The sequence below is a fragment of the Stenella coeruleoalba genome, assembly GCF_951394435.1.
Source record: "Stenella coeruleoalba genome assembly, chromosome: 12".
Lineage (NCBI taxonomy): Eukaryota > Metazoa > Chordata > Mammalia > Artiodactyla > Delphinidae > Stenella > Stenella coeruleoalba.
Window position 1 is genome coordinate 18,834,791 of NC_137158.1, and position 16,344 is coordinate 18,851,134.

At 40.6% G+C, this 16,344-nt stretch overlaps 1 protein-coding gene across 5 annotated transcripts in view; it reads right to left on the minus strand.

The window, feature by feature from the left end:
- The window catches only part of UBE3D (ubiquitin protein ligase E3D), a 435,152-nt gene that overhangs the window by 255,639 nt on the left and 163,169 nt on the right, over window positions 1–16,344 (minus strand). The window lies entirely within an intron of this gene.

The following is a 16,344-nucleotide window of genomic DNA, read 5'->3' on the forward strand; positions in this document are numbered from 1 at the left end:
CACTCTCCTCCCTGTTTCTGTGGCAGACATGTCTATTCAGGACTAAAGGAATATTTTCATCAATGTGTCTCAGGTATACCACTGTTTAAAGGAATGCCACCACAGGGAACTATACTCAATATTTTGTAACAACCTAGAAGGGAAAAGAGTCAAAGATAATAGATACACATGCATATGTATAACTGAATCACTGTGCTGTACACTTGAAACTAACATGACATTGTATGTTAACTATACTTCAATACAAAAAAAAGGATGCTATATGTACACTTGTCAAGTGAATAGTTGCCCCATAATTTATCTTCTTTTAAACACTGCATCTTCCTTTTTAAAAAGCTCACATGTATTGATCAATTATTCTATGCCAGGTGTGCCAAGCACGTTACATGCATTTTCTCATTCACCCCCTCACGATACTCCTAAGAATCAATTATATTCTCATCCTCATTTTACTAAAAACTGAGTCCTTGCTATTATTGTCCCATTTCATAGAAAACTTAAGACTTAAAGATAGTAAATAACTTTCCCAAGGCCCAAGAACTAGTAAATGGTAGACCCAATCTGTTTTACTTTTAAGGTGAGGCAGATTAAGGAATAACTGTATTTACATTTCTTTCGTAAATAGCACTGAGCGATATCAATCATAAAATTTCCACGTTTTTGTTTGGAGGATCAAAGGTTAAACAGAATGTACGTTTGACTAGAGCCAACTTAGCTCATCCACAACTCTGAAAACATTTCCAGAAGATCAACGATTTTTATTTATTGTCTACGGGTATGTATTATGTGAAGAGGCTCAAATCTTGGAATAGTCTAAGATGCTGATTCACTTTTCTAAGCTCTCCTAATATCTTTGGTAGTAATTAGGGTTTTAATTTCTTTAAACACAGGAAACATCGTTGTTTTCCCACCTCTCTCACACTTCCAATATCTGAAGCATTTGTGGGTCTGTTTCTTATTGTTGGTTCTTCCTCTCATGTCTGATGTCCTTATGTGCTTAGGTATCTTTTACTATATGATGCTCACTTCCTTCAGAAAATTCTTTGTGAGAATTCTTTGAGGCCTAGGATGAAGGTGCATTCCTCCGAAGAGGATTGGAATTTACTTCTGCCAAGTGCTTGGAGGGACCACCGGTTTAAAGCCAATTTAAACAAAATTCACAGGCTGCGTTTTATTGGACCGCAAATCTGGGAAGTTTGGGCTGCGAATCTGTGTCAGGATCAACTTGTCATTATATCTCATGTTTCCCTCTTTCCAACACTGCTTGGTGCCAAGGTAAATATCCTGGCGTTCTCTTGCAGGAGGATGTTAAATGAATATTTGTGGTTTCCCCTTTCCCTTTGAGGTCCCAGAATGATGACAGACGGGTCTACTATTACATTTCCCATCTCGGGCTTGGTCTGATTCCCCACACCTCTGAGGCCAGCTGGACAAGTCCAGCAGGACTAGCAATTGTCCTTAAAGCAGGGGTGGCTTCAGGGATTTGCCTACCTCTCTGGGTCCCACCCTTACTTAATCTTGGCCTAATAATTCTGTTATCAGGTCTTTGATGCTCTTAAAAGAGGGGTGTTAAATATTTTGTAGTATTTTAGGTTGTGTTATAGCAAAGAATTAACCTCACTCAGCAAGGGGTCTGGCCTTTGTTCTTGGCCCCTGGGAGGTGATCTCTAAGCTCTTGGAACGTCCTGACTGATACGAGCGTGTCTTGGTTACCTAAGGGCCTTGGGTCACACCAAGAGCCCACTGTGGAGGATGTGAGTCACTGGGTATCAGCTACACAGGCTTCAGCCATGTCTAAGTGACTAAGTCCTAGGAAAAACTCTGGACACCAAGGCTTGGGTGAGCTTCCCTGGTTGGCAATACCCTGTGCATATTATCACACATTGTCCTGGGAGAAGTTAGCCCCACACATGACTCAACTGGGAGCGCAAGGGAAGCTTCACACGTGGAACTTCCCTGAACTCTGCCCCTATATCTCTGTTCTTCGTGGATTTTAATCTGTAGATTTTTGCTGTAATAAAACATAACCATGAATAAAACAGCTTTCAGTGAGTTCTGTGAGTTCTTCTGGCAAATTATCAAACCTGTGGGTATCCCCAAACTTTCCATTGGTGTCTGAAGTAAGGGTGGTCTTGGGGACTTCCCAAATTCTGCAGTTGTATTCAGTGGAAAGTTGTTGCTTTCAGTGGAAGGGTAGTCTCATTACCTACCCATAATGACTGGAAATGAAAGAGTCTGTAATAACGAGGAAATGCATTTTCCTGGCTTTAGTCCATGTTTTCATACAAAACTGTTTACTTGAGTTAAGCAATATGACTGAATTAATTTTAATCAAAATGTCAGAACAGGCTTTTATGAATCAGACTTAGTCAAATACTGACCACTTGGGTTTTCAACAAAACAAATGTCATCATATGTGTGGGAATATATAAATATATATAAATGTAACGTATGTATATGTAGTTATGTCTGTATGAATATACCTGATTAACAATAAAGCACTAGATTAGGACTCAAGACATGGGGGTGATACTTGCATAACTGATTTTACTACTTTCTGGAAAAGCCAACTTTAGTGATTCATTTATTTTCTTGAGCCTACTTCCTTGTAAACCTAGTGACATAGGTCAGGGGTTCTCATTGGGGGTGACTTTGCCTATGAGAGGCCATTTTGAAAATGGAGGGGGTGACTTTTGGTTGTCATGACATTTGGGAGAACCGGCATTTAGGGGGAGTCAGGGATTTTAAATGTTCCACAAGGCACGGCACAGAGCGGCCCAGTGAAGAACTGTTCCACATCCTACATAATTTGTGAATGTTTTATCAGACATTCATTTAGGTGAAACATTTGTTTATAACTATCGGAGCCTAGAATCTATTTATACATAAAAACAACATATGTTTTGCATGAGTTTAATACCTGTGGAATTTTCCAGAATTGAGAGGAGACTGCACATTGTCTTGTCTGGCACTTTCCCAGCAATTCCACTCATGGGTTTGAGTCCTTCAGACCACCCCCCCCACCTGCATGAGTCTGTATGTGTGCCCGTCACACCCATGGTGCGAGCACAGATGGCTTCATCAGGCCCTCAGTGTGGTCCTAGGCTGAGCATTTGCCTACTGAAATGTAGGTTATTATAATTGTAAATCACTTCTTTCATGCCTTCTCTGTACTGAAGTTAGTGCACTATAATTACTTAAAATTAGGTATGTATGTAGGTTATCATATCTATGGATTTCATTTCTGTGTGGTGCCCTGGTCTGCCTGTCAAATTTTCCTTAGGCCACTTGTAAACACACACACACACACACACACACACACACACACACATACACACACACAAATGGGGAATGACTGGGATCTCCTTTTTTATTAAAAGATATTCCACATTAAGAATATGTCAAGGTGGGGATTGGTTCATGATGGCGGAGTAGAAGGACGTGCTCTCACTCCCTCTTGCGAGAGCACCAGAATCACAAATAACTGCTGAACAATCATCGACAGGAAGACACTGGAACTCACCAAAAAAGATACCCCACATCCAAAGACAAAGGAGAAGCCACAATGAGATGTAGGAGGGACAAAATCACAATAAAATCAAATCCCATAACTGCTGGGTGGGTGACTCACAGACTGGAGAACACTTATACCACAGAAGTCCACCCACTGGAGAGAAGGTTCTGAGCCTCACGTCAGGCTTCCAAACCTGGGGGTCCAGCAACGGGAGGAGGATTTCCTAGAGAATCAGACTTTGAAGGCTAGCGGGATTGGATTACAGGACTTCAACAGGACTGGGGGAAACAGAGACTCCACTCATGCAGGGCACACACAAAGTACTGTGTGCATCGGGACCTAGGGGAAGGAGCAGTGACCCCATAGGAGACTGAACCAGACCTACCTGCTAGTGTTGGAGGGTCTCCTGCAGAGGCGGGGGGTGGCTGTGTCTCACCACAGGGACAAGGACACTGGCAGCAGAGGTTCTGGGAAGTACTCCTTGGCGTGAGCCCTCCCAGAGTCCCCTATTACCCGCACCAAAGAGCACCGGTAGGCTCCAGTGTTGGGTCGCTTCAGGCCAAACAACCAACAGGGAGGGAACTCAGCGCCACCCATCAGCAGACGAGTGGATTAAAGCTTTACTGAGCTCTGCCCACCAGGGCAACAGTCAGCTCTACCCACCACCAGTCCCTCCCATCAGGAAACTGGCACAAGCCTCTAAGATACCCTCATCCACCAGAGGGCAGACAGCAGAAGCAAGAAGAACTACAATCCTGCAGCCTGTGGAACAAAAACCACATTCACAGAAAGACAGACAAGATGAAAAGGCAGAGGGCTATGTACCAGATGAAGGAACAAGATAAAACCCCAGAAAAACAACTAAATGAAGTGGAGATAGGCAACCTTCCAGAAAAAGAATTCAGAATAGTGATAGTGAAGATGATCCACAACCTTGGAAAAAGAATGGAGGCAAAGATCGAGAAGATGCAAGAAATATTTAACAAAAACCTAGAAGAATTAAAGAACAAACAAACAGAGATGAACAATACAATAACTGAAATGAAAACAACACTAGAAGGAATCAATAGCAGAATAACTGAGGCAGAAGAACGGATAAGTGACCTGGAAGACAGAATGGTGGAATTCACTGCTGCAGAGCAGAATAAAGAAAAAAGAGTGAAAAGAAATGAAGACAGCATAAGAGACCTCTGTGACAACATTAAACGCAACAACATTCACATTATAGGGGTCCCAGAAGGAGGAGAGAGAGAGAGAGAGAGGACCTGAGAAAATACTTGAAGAGATTACAGTTGAAAACTTCCCTAACATGGGGGAAAGGAAATAGTCACCCAAGTCCAGGAAGTGCAGAGAGTCCCATACAGGATAAACCCAAGGAGAAACACACTGAGACACATAGTAATCAAATGGACAAAAATTAAAGACAAAGAAAAATTATTGAAAGCAGCAAGGGAAAAATGACAACATACAAGGGAACTCCCATAAGGTTAACAGCTGATTTCTCAGCAGAAACTGTACAAGCCAGAAGGGAGTGCCATGATATACTTAAAGTGATGAAAGGGAAGAACCTATAACCAAGATTACTCTACCCGGCAAGGATCTCATTCAGGCTCAATGGAGAAATAAAAAGCTTTACAGACAAGCAAAAGCTAAGAGAATTCAGCAACACCAAACCAGCTCTACAACAAACGCTGAAGGAACTTCTCTAAGTGGGAAACACAAGAGAAGAAAAGGACCTACAAAAACAAACCCAAAACAATTAAGAAAATGGTAATAGGAACATACATATCGATAATTACCTTAAACGTGAATGGATTAATGTTCCAACCAAAAGACACAGGCTTGCTGACTGGATACAAAACAAGACCCACATATATGCTGTCTACAAGAGATGCACTTCAGACCTAGGGACACATACAGACTGAAAGTGAGGGGATGGAAAACGGTATTCCATGTAAATGGAAATCAAAAGACAGCTGGAGTAGCAATACTCATATCAGATAAAATAGACTTTAAAATAAAGACTGTTATAAGAGACAAGGAAGGAAACTACATAATGATCAAGAGATCAATCCAAGAAGAATATATAACAATTATAAATATATATGCAACCAACATAGAAGAACCTCAATACATAAGGCAACTGCTAACAGCTGTAAAAGAGGAAATCAACAGTAACACAATAATAGTGGGGGACTTTAACACCTCACTTACACCAATGGACAGACCATCCAAACAGAAAATTAATAAGGAAACACAAGCTTTAAGTCACACAATAGATCAGATAGATTTAATTGACATTTATAGGACATTCCGACCCAAAACAGCAGATTACGCTTTCTTCTAAGGGCACACAGAACATTCTCCAGGATAGATCACATCTTGGGTCACAATCAACCTCAGTTAATTTAAGAAAATTGAAATCATATCAAGCATCTTTTCTGACCACAACGCGATGAGATGAGGCATCAATTACGGCAGAAAAAAACATAAAAAACACAAACACATGGAGGCTAAACAATACGTTACTAAATAATCAAGAGATCACTGAAGAAATCGAAGAGGAAATCAAAAAATACCTAGAGACAAATGACAATGATAACACGATGATCCAAAACCTATGGGAGGCAGCAAAAGCAGTTCTAAGAGGGAAGTTTATAGCAATACAATCCTATCTCTTATAGCAATACAATCCTATCTCAAGAAACAACAAACATCTCAAATAAACAACCTAACCTTACACCTAAAGGAACTAGAGAAAGAAGAACAAACAAAACCCAAAGTTAGTACAAGGAAAGAAATCATAATGATCAGAGCAGAAATAAATGAAATAGAAACAAAGAAGACAATAGCAAAGATCAATAAAACTAAAAGCTGGTTCTTTGAGAAGATAAAATTGATAAACCATTAGCCAGATTCTTCAAGAAAAAGAGGGAGAGGACTCAAATCAATAAAATTAGAAATGAAAACGGAGAAGTTACAACAGACACTGCAGAAATACAAAGCATCCTAAAGAGACTACTACAAGCAACTCTATGCCAATAAAATGGACAACCTGGAAGAAATGGACAAATTCTTAGACAGGTATAACCTTCTAAGACTGAACCAGGAAGAAAGAGAAAATATGAAAAGACCAATCACAAGTAATGAAATTGAAACTGTGATTAAAAGTCTTCCAACAAACAAAAGTCCAGGACCAGATGGCTTCAGAGGCGAATTCTATCAAACATTTAGAGAAGAGCTAACACCCATCCTGTCAAACTCTTCCAAAGAATTGCAGAGGAAGGAACACTCCCAAACTCATTCTGTGAGGCCACCATCACCCTGATACCAAAAGCAGACAAAGATACTACAAAAAAAGAAAATTACAGACCAATATCACTGATGAATACAGATGTAAAAATCCTCAACAAAATACTAGCAAACAGAATCCAACAACACATTAAGAGGCTCATACACCATGATCAAGTGGGATTTACCCCAGGGATGCAAATATTCCTCAATATATACAAATCAATCAATGTGATACACCATATTAACAAATTGAAGAAAAACCATATGATCATCTCAATAGATGCAGAAAAAGCTTTTGAAAAAATTCAGCACCCATTTATGATAAAAACTCTCCAGAAAGTGGACATAGAGGGAACCTACCTCAGCATAATAAAGACCATATACAACAGACCCACAGCAAACATCATTCTCAATGGTGAAAAACTGAAACCATTTCCTCTAAGTTCAGGAACAAGACAAGGATGTCCACTCTAACCACTATCATTCAACATAGTTTTGGAAGTCCTAGCCATGGCAATCAGAAAAGAAAAAGAAATAAAAGGAATACAAAGTGGAAAAGAAGAAGTAAAACTGTCACTGTTAGCAGATAACATGATACTATACATAGAGAATCCTGAAGATGCCACCAGAAAACTACTAGAGCTAATCAATGAATTTGGTAAAGTTGCAGGATACAAAATTAATGCACAGAAATCTCTGGCATTCCTATACACTAATGATGAAAAATCTGAAAGAGAAATTAAGGAAACACTCCCATTTACCATTGCAACAAAAAGAATAAAATACCTAGGAATAAACCTACCTAGGGAGACAAAAGACCTGTATGCAGAAAACTATAAGACACTGATGAAAGAAATTAAAGATGATACAAACAGATGGAGAGATATACCATGTTCTTGGATTGGAAGAATCAACATTGTGAAAATGACTCTACTACCCAAAGCAATCTACAAATTCAATGCAATCCCTATCAAATTACCAGTGGATGGATCTAGACACTGTCACACAGAGTGAAGTAAGTCAGAAAGAGAAAAACAAATATTGTATATTAACGCATATATCTGGAACCTAGAAAAATGGTACAGGATGAACCGGTTTGCAGGGCAGAAGCTGAGACACAGATGTAGAGAACAAACGTATGGATACCAACGGGGGAAGTGTGTGTGTGGGGGTGGTGGTGGGATGAATTGGGAGATAGGGATTGACATGTATACACTAATATGTATAAAATGGATAACTAATAAGAACCTGCTGTATAAAAAAATAAATAAAATTAAATTAAAAAAAAAAAGAGAATACGCCAGGTTAAAGAGTTCTCTGAAATCTTCCCTCCTTCATTCCATTAATTAGCCTGGTTTGGACTGTACGTGATGAAGCACTTGGGGAATGTTTCTAAGCCACCCTGCCCCATGTAGCACCACAACAACCTGCTCCTTTAAGGTGTGGTCTGTAACCAAGGATGATCCTCTGGTTCAGAGAAGAAGAAAGAAATGCATCAAGTCCATTCTTAAAGGTAGCCTCTGCTCAGGATCAAGTGAGTGTGTCTTCCTTTCAGCATAATTCATTTCAGTGAACTTACTACTAAATCGTAGAATCACACGGATGACTGACGACCAGTGTCCTTCATCACAAAGGGTTTGTGATCTAACTGGGGAGAAGTTTTAAACCCAAAAGCCTATGACATCATGAAGCAGAGGGAAGAATCTGAAGGGTGAGGGATAAGCAAAATGCTATGGGAGAGCTCGTATGGGGATAACTAATTTGACCTGGGAGGAGAAGAAAGGTTTTGAGAAGTGGGAGGGGGTGTTTCAGTTAGGAAGCACTGCATTAACAAGGGACCAAGTGGAAGTTAGAAAGTGTAAGGCAGGCCATGGGAAAGTCTGGTCCGTGGTCTCAGAAATTTCACATCAGTGAGGAGATAAGGACAAGGTAAGGCTGGAAAGGTAGGTTGGGACCCGATCGTGGAGGACCTTGAAAGCCAGGCTGAGGAGACCCGACAGGATTCTGAGGCAATTCTGCGGCAAGCCACAAAGTTTTGAGGAGAGTGATATGATCAGAGCCCTGGTTTCTGAACATATTCTGGCTGACCTCTGCAGGATGCACTGGGGGCTTGGAGGAGGTACAGAGAAAGACATGTCTGTCGGTAGGTGGTTGCAGCAGTCCAGGTGAGACTCCCAGGTGAGGGTGGGAAGCAGAGCAGCAGCAGCTGGGTTGGAAGAAGAGGGCAAAGAGACTTACAGAGAAGAAGGATGGTGAGGGAGGGCTCCACCCTGGGTACCCAAGTGTAGGTGATGATGCTGCAGCCTGGATACCGACAGCCAGGGGAGGGGTTCCCAGGAAGATGGAGGAGACAATGAGCTTGGTTTTCAGACCAGCTGGATTCGAAGGGCAGACACTATATTCATGTGGAGATGTCCAGCAAGCAATTAGAAAAAAAGGGCTGAGTGCTCTACAATTGCCAGATTATCTGTCACTTCTCTACCGCTCTCTCTTCCTCCAAGAAAGGACCTCTCCTCTGTCATGACTGAAAGGTTACACATAGCACTGTGGATAAGAACTCATGCTCTGGATCTGACCAAGCGAGAGTCTAATACTAACTATGCCACTCTCTAGCTGTATGACCTTGGGTGAGTCATTTGATTTCTCTAAGCCTTGGTTTCTTCATCTATAAAATGGTGCTCACAAAAGTATATTCTGTATAATGTGGGTTTTTTAAATTAATTAATTAATTTTATTTTTTGGCTGCATTGGGTTTTCGTTGCTGTGAGTGGGCTTTCTCTAGTTGCAGCGAGCAGGGGCCACTCTTCGTTGCAGTGCGCGGGCCTCTCATTGCAGTGGCCTCTCTTTGTTGCAGAGCACGGGCTCTAGGCACGTGGGCTTCAGTAGTTGTGGCTCACGGGCTCAGTAGTTGTGGCTCGCGGGCTCCAGGGCGCAGGCTCAGTAGCTGCAGCACATGGGCCTAGTTGCTCCGCGGCATGTGGGATCCTCCTGGACCAGGGCTCGAACCCCCATCCCCTGCATTGGCAGGCATCTGGATTCCTAACCACTGTGCCACCAGGGAAGTCCATAATGTGGTTTTGACAAACCAATGAATTAGTACCTGGCATATTGTAAATGTCTAAAAATGTCACCTGTTATTAAACCAGATGACTTACCATTCCACAAACACACCCCAACTTTCCTACCTCTGATCATCTGCCCCTGCTGCTGTTCTCTGCTTACAATGTCCTCCTACCTGAGCCCCACCCATCCACTAACAGGTATCATTCCTCCTGTTCACCTTGCTCCCTACTCAAGATCTTGAAATCTTATTTATCCTTGACACTAAGAGCTGGGGTTGGAATTTGGAATTAACGAGATTGGAAGAGTTTGCACACTCACTGTGATGATTAAACAAAGTCTTGGCTGGCTCACAAGGGGAAATGCAGACTTTATTCTATGACAGAAAATACTCTGATTCTGTGAGACTTTCCTAATACGTTTTATTTAGAAAATTTATTTATTTATTTTAGCTGCGTCGGATCTTAGTTGTGGCACGAGGGATCTTCGTTGAGGCGTGAGGGACCTTTCGTTGTGGTGCGTGGGCTCCTCTCTAGTTGTGGCGTGTGGGTTTTCTCTCTCTGGTGGTGTGCGGGCTCCAGAGCTCGTGGGCTCTGTAGCTGGCAGCACGCGGGCTCTCTAGTTGAGGCGCGTGAGCTCAGTGGTTGTGGTGCTTTGGCTTCATTGCCCCGCAGCACGTGGGATCTTAGTTTCCCGATCAGGGATCAGACCCACGTTCCCTGCATTGGAAGGCGGATGCTTTACCACTGGACCACCAGGGAAGTCCCCTAATATGTTTCAATAGAAGGATCATATAGCAAGCATCTTGCCAAACACAGCCTTTATCGAGTATAAAAAGGAGAAGAATGAAATCTTGGGAAGCCCAAACAAGTTCGGTGCTGTGTAATGTCTGCTATCGTTTTATCCTTGTGAACAGCTGAGTACTTTTTCCTTGGCCCTTCTGTTTTGGTTCCTCTTTAACAGCATTCTCCCAGATAGAAAGTGCTACCAGTCAGTTCTTTCCTGTTACCTTCCACCCACGCTTTGTTTTGGCAAGTGTAACCTGCCTGGGAGCTGAAGAACTGCTGCTCTGCACAGCTCTCATGCCAAATTGGAAGAGACATTGTTTTCTGTAAAATTAAGATAAGAGTTCAGGAGGGCCGATCTGCTTCAAAAGATGATTTTAACAATTTTTTTAAGTTAACTGAAAACAGTAGCTCAATGTCATTCTTTGGGTTTCTACTTATTACAGTATCTTTCTTTTGTTTTGAAACAGTTCCTATAGCAATATAATGAAAATAACCTTTATTTTTTTTCCAGCTGCGAAGAGAGAACTATAAATTATTCCTTACCCTAGATTCCTTTCAGTACATACCAAAGCCAGTGCTTGCTCTGCCCCAATAAATCAAAGCTTCAAAAGGGCAAGGCAGCTCATCAGAGAACACAGCTTCCACTAACTAGACAATGAAATCCTGCGTCTGTCATCTTTGGAATTAATAAGAGATAAAGTGCCACTTTACACAAAGTTTCCAAACCAGGTCAGGAAAGAGTCAGGACATAGAATGGATTTGCAAACCTGGTCATTATATTCATGTAAGAAGATATAATTCAATCAAGATTGAATTTTCATCTGCATTTCATAGCCATGGGTTGATGTCTTCAATGCATTTTCAGTAGAACCAGAGACTTAATCATTTTACTTTTGAAAAATATATTTCCAAAAGAGAAATATTTTGGGGCTGATAAGAAGAATGTTTCTAAGAGAAAGTGATATTGAAAATAAACCTTGAAGGACGTAGAAGTTTTTAACAGAGATGCACAAACATTTTGTAAGAATGGATAGACTCAAATCATGGGGTCATGCCCTATTGATCTAACTTTTCTAGGTTTCCAATATTATTGTCCCCAATAGAGTAATTAATGAAGGCAACAACTTATTGAATGCCTTCTCTGTACCAGACACCATGCTGAACACAGGGTTAAGGAGACGAATAAACACTGGGCCTGCCCTCAAGGAGCTTTTAGCCTTCAAAAAGTTCTAACTCTTGTTTAGCTTTATTATACAAAATAAAACACAAGAATCATTATAAATTGATTCTGAAGTTCAGTTGGAAGCTCTACATGAAAGTTTTGCTTCATAGCAATTTTTTTTTTTTTTTTTTTTTTTTGCGGTACGCGGGCCTCTCACTGTTGTGGCCTCTCCCGTTGCGGAGCACAGGCTCCGGACGCGCAGGCTCAGCGGCCATGGCTCACGGGCCCAGCCGCTCCACGTCATGTGGAATCCTCCCGGACCGGGGCAAGAACCCGTGTCCCCTGCATCGGCAGGCGGACTCCCAACCAGTGCGCCACCAGGGAAGCCCCATACTCTTTTAATTAAAAAAAAAATTTGAATGAATAAATGCATGTAACATTATATATGGTTAGGGTGTGCAATGTGTTACTTCGATACATTTATATTCTCATATTGCCAATGTAGTGATATTTATCGCCTTACACAATTACAGTACAATATTATTGTCGATATTCATTATACTGTGCATTAGATCTCTATGGCTTATTCATTACTCATTATAAGTTTGTACCCTTAAACACCATCAGTCTTATTACCCCAGTTCTCAGCCCCTAGTGACTACCATTTTACTCTGTTTTTTACAGGTTTAACTTTTTTATATTCCACATATAAGTGATATCTTACAGTGCTTGGCTTTCTTGAAGCTTTTCTAGGACAGAATGTAATTGCAAAAATCAGCTGGATTCCATAAATTTTCACCATAACCATAGCCACAAATTTAGTAATTCTACACTGCTACACTGCTTGAAAATTAAAACAGAAGAAAAAATTGGTTAATGCTTAAGTTACAACACTTCTGTAAAGGTAGAACAGTCAAAAATATATAAATGTATTTCAGTCCCATCTTCATCCAAACAGTGGCAACATCTGGGTCCAAGAAACTTCTGGGAGAAAATCATTTCAAAAGAAGATAGAATTCTGCACGTGGGCTTGGTTCAAAAGTGGCATTTTAGTGTGTCGTACTCAAAATTTGTCTTTAAGTCCAGCTATGGGATGGGGACTTCGAATTTTAAAAATTGATAAGCAATTTTTACTAAAAACAAACTATAGACCCGGGGGGCAGGGAAACACGGCTTTGGGATTTCTGTCACAAAGTGTAACACAACCTGGAGACACTCAACATTCTCCTACTTCTGCACCCTACACAGAAGACCATTGGGCTTATCCAAGCTTCCGAGACAACTGCACCCTTTTGCTCCAATGGGGGGCAGCCAGGAATAAGAGACACCATGCTCACAGACAACAGCCCCACCATGGACACCTCAGCCGTGGAGATCACCAGCACCAAATGATGCTGGATAGAAGAAGAAGAAAATGGCAGACGCCATGGGGTAGGTGACAGCTGGTAGATGATTTATATGATCACCACCTAGATATAGAAAATTCTGCAGGGAGCTGCAGGACTTTCAATAGCAGGTGAAGATAACCAGAGAACTACAGTTTATTCTTGCTCGTCTGACCCCATTTGTCTACCTCCCTATGATGAAGTTGACTACAGTAGTCTACATAAACATACGTTACTCAAATATTAGGTCCTAATTCATTTCAAGAATATGCTGAGTTATTCTCTAAGAAGAAAAGTGATCGCTTATCTGAAATTTAGTAACATATTCAACAACTTCTTTCCCATCTGTGGTATTTCTGGTTGAGTACCCATATTTTACACTGCTGTGACCCCAGAGCCTGATGCTCGAACATAAGGGAGGGAGAAAAATACACAAGAAAATTAAGAATATAAGGGAATAAGGCTTGTTCACCATAAAGACTCCACCTTGTTCTCCTGGGAACCAGTGGCACTGAACAACGAAAAAGAACTCCTGCTACTTTTGGAAATTATATAAAAGGTACATTGAACTGGTCAGAAACTTCTGGGCTGGCTTCCTTTCCTCTCTTAAAGAGTTTTGCAAAAGCTTTTCTGCTCACAAGAGAATACTGAAAAAGAACTCATGGTAAAAGGTCTATGTGAAAGTGCTCAGAATGGGTTATCCTGCACCGTGGTAGATCAGAGCTGACTGCAGCTGGAAAAGTATGTATCCTACTGTACTTTTAATGGCCTTCAAAAATATTTAAGAACTGACCAGGAAAAGCACTGATGAAGTTCTTCCATCAAGACTCTCTTTGACAGTTTTTTTTGGAATTGGAAAGCCTCTTCTTGTTTCGTAACAATAGATCTTCCTTTTCTTCTCAATCTACTGGGTGCTCTGCTACCAGATTAATTTTCCTAATGTACCATCTTTATCATGTCTTTCTCCTGCTTAAAATCTCAGAAAATAAATTTCATAGGCAATGGGAAGGAGGAGTGGCAAAGAATAGCTAACAGAATAATAGCTATAGCTAAAATGTATGGTGCACGGTGTGCCAGGCACTCTTCTAAACACTATGAGTATCTTAACCCATGTAATACTCAAAAATTCCTGTGACATAGATGTTAATTTTTTTTACCCCAATTTAAAGATGAGGTTACAGATGACCAAAAGGCACATGAAAACATGCTCAACATCACTAATTATTAGAGAAATGCAAATTAAAACTACAATGAGGCATCACCTCACACCAGTCAGAATGGCCATCAACAAAAAATCTACAACCAATAAATTTTGGAGAGGGAGTGGAGAAAAGGGACCCCTCCTACACTGTTAGGGGGAATGTAAATTGGTACGGCCACTATGGAGAACAGTATGGCGGTTCCTTAAAAACCTAAAAATAGAGCTACCATATGATCCAGCAATCCCACTCCTGGGCATATACCCAGAGAAAACCATAATTCGAAAAGATACATGCATCCCAATGTTCACTGCAGCACTATTTACAATAGCCAAGACATGGAAGCAACCTAAGTGTCCACTGACAGAGGAATGGATAAAGAAGATGTGGTACAATGAGAAGCCCGTGCACCGCAAGGAAGAGTAGCCCCCACTCGCCGCAACTGGAGAAAGCCCTGAGAGCAGCAATGAAGACCCAACGCAGCCAAAACTAAATAAATTTATATAAAAAAAAAAGAAGATGTGGTACATATATACCATGGAATATTACTCAGCCATAAAAATAGAACAGAATAATGCTATTTGCAGCAATGTAGATGGACCTAGAGATTGTCATACTGAGTGAAGTAAGTCGGACAGAGAAGGACAAATATCGTGTGATATTGCTTATATGTGGAATCTAAAAAAATAGTACAAATGAACTTATTTACAAAACAGAAATAGAGTCACAGATGCAGAAAACAATCTCATGGTTACCAGGAGGGAAAGGGAAGGGAGGGATAAATTGGGAGATTGGGATTTACATATACACACTACTATACCTAAAATAGATAACTAATAAGGACCTACTGTATAGCACAGAGAACTCCACTCAATACTCCATAATGACCTATATGGGAAAAGAATCTAAAAAAGAGTGGATATATGTACATGTATAACTGATTCACTTTGCTGTACAGCAGAAAAGTAACACAACATTGTAAATCAACTATACTCTAATAAAAATGTAAAACAAAACAAAACAAAAAATAAAGATGAGGTTAGTAACTTGCTCATTACAGAGGTGACATTTCAACCCAAGCAGTCTGACTCTAGCGCCTTTCACTCTTAACCACTGCAGCTAAATCCCAGAGCTCAAAAGGCCCTCAGGGGCACAAAAGAAAAATGTGTCTCTTGTTCATGTTGTGCTCAATCTGGAGAAGTCAGAAGGAAGATTCTATGGTTTCATGATGGCATTCAGTGACTTCCACCATCTAACAAGAACTCTTTTTCTATCTTATTCACTCTTCCATCTCAACTCCTCCAAACGAGCCAAATGTTCTTAATACCCTGAAATGCTCTTCCTGAGTGTCTCCATCTTCCTGTCTTTACAAATTTAGTGATCATTTAAGGCCCACATCAAGTCCTGCCTCATCCAAACAAGGACATCTTCTCCAGCCATATTCATCGGGAGGGACCTCTTTGAACTCCTACAGTCGTTGCGGTCCACACCAGTGGTTTGCTCTCATCACTCATGTGTGATGGAATAAAGCAGAGGAACAAATAAATACAAGTATCGAAACAGGCTTTTCTAAAATTGCCTTGAACAATTATCACAGGGTTGGAAAGATACATAGGAAATGTTTTATTGATCGAGTCTCTTTGTTTCCTCTAGTGATTTCTAACACATACATTTCCAATTTGCTCATGATTTCTTTAAAAAAATTTACAAATATATTTCAACTTACTTTTCTCTTAATTCCAACCATAAAACAGCATCTTCTGCTGTGCTAGATGAGAAAGAACCTTGGCCACTTTTTCTTTTCTTCTTGACATCCCTTCTCAGGTTTAACTGAATTAAAATGCAGAATTTTAGTTCAATTCCTTTATTACTTTATGTACCTTATTTCAAGAATTCTTTCTTAACATTTGCACTAAACTTCGTAATCATATGAACAACTGAG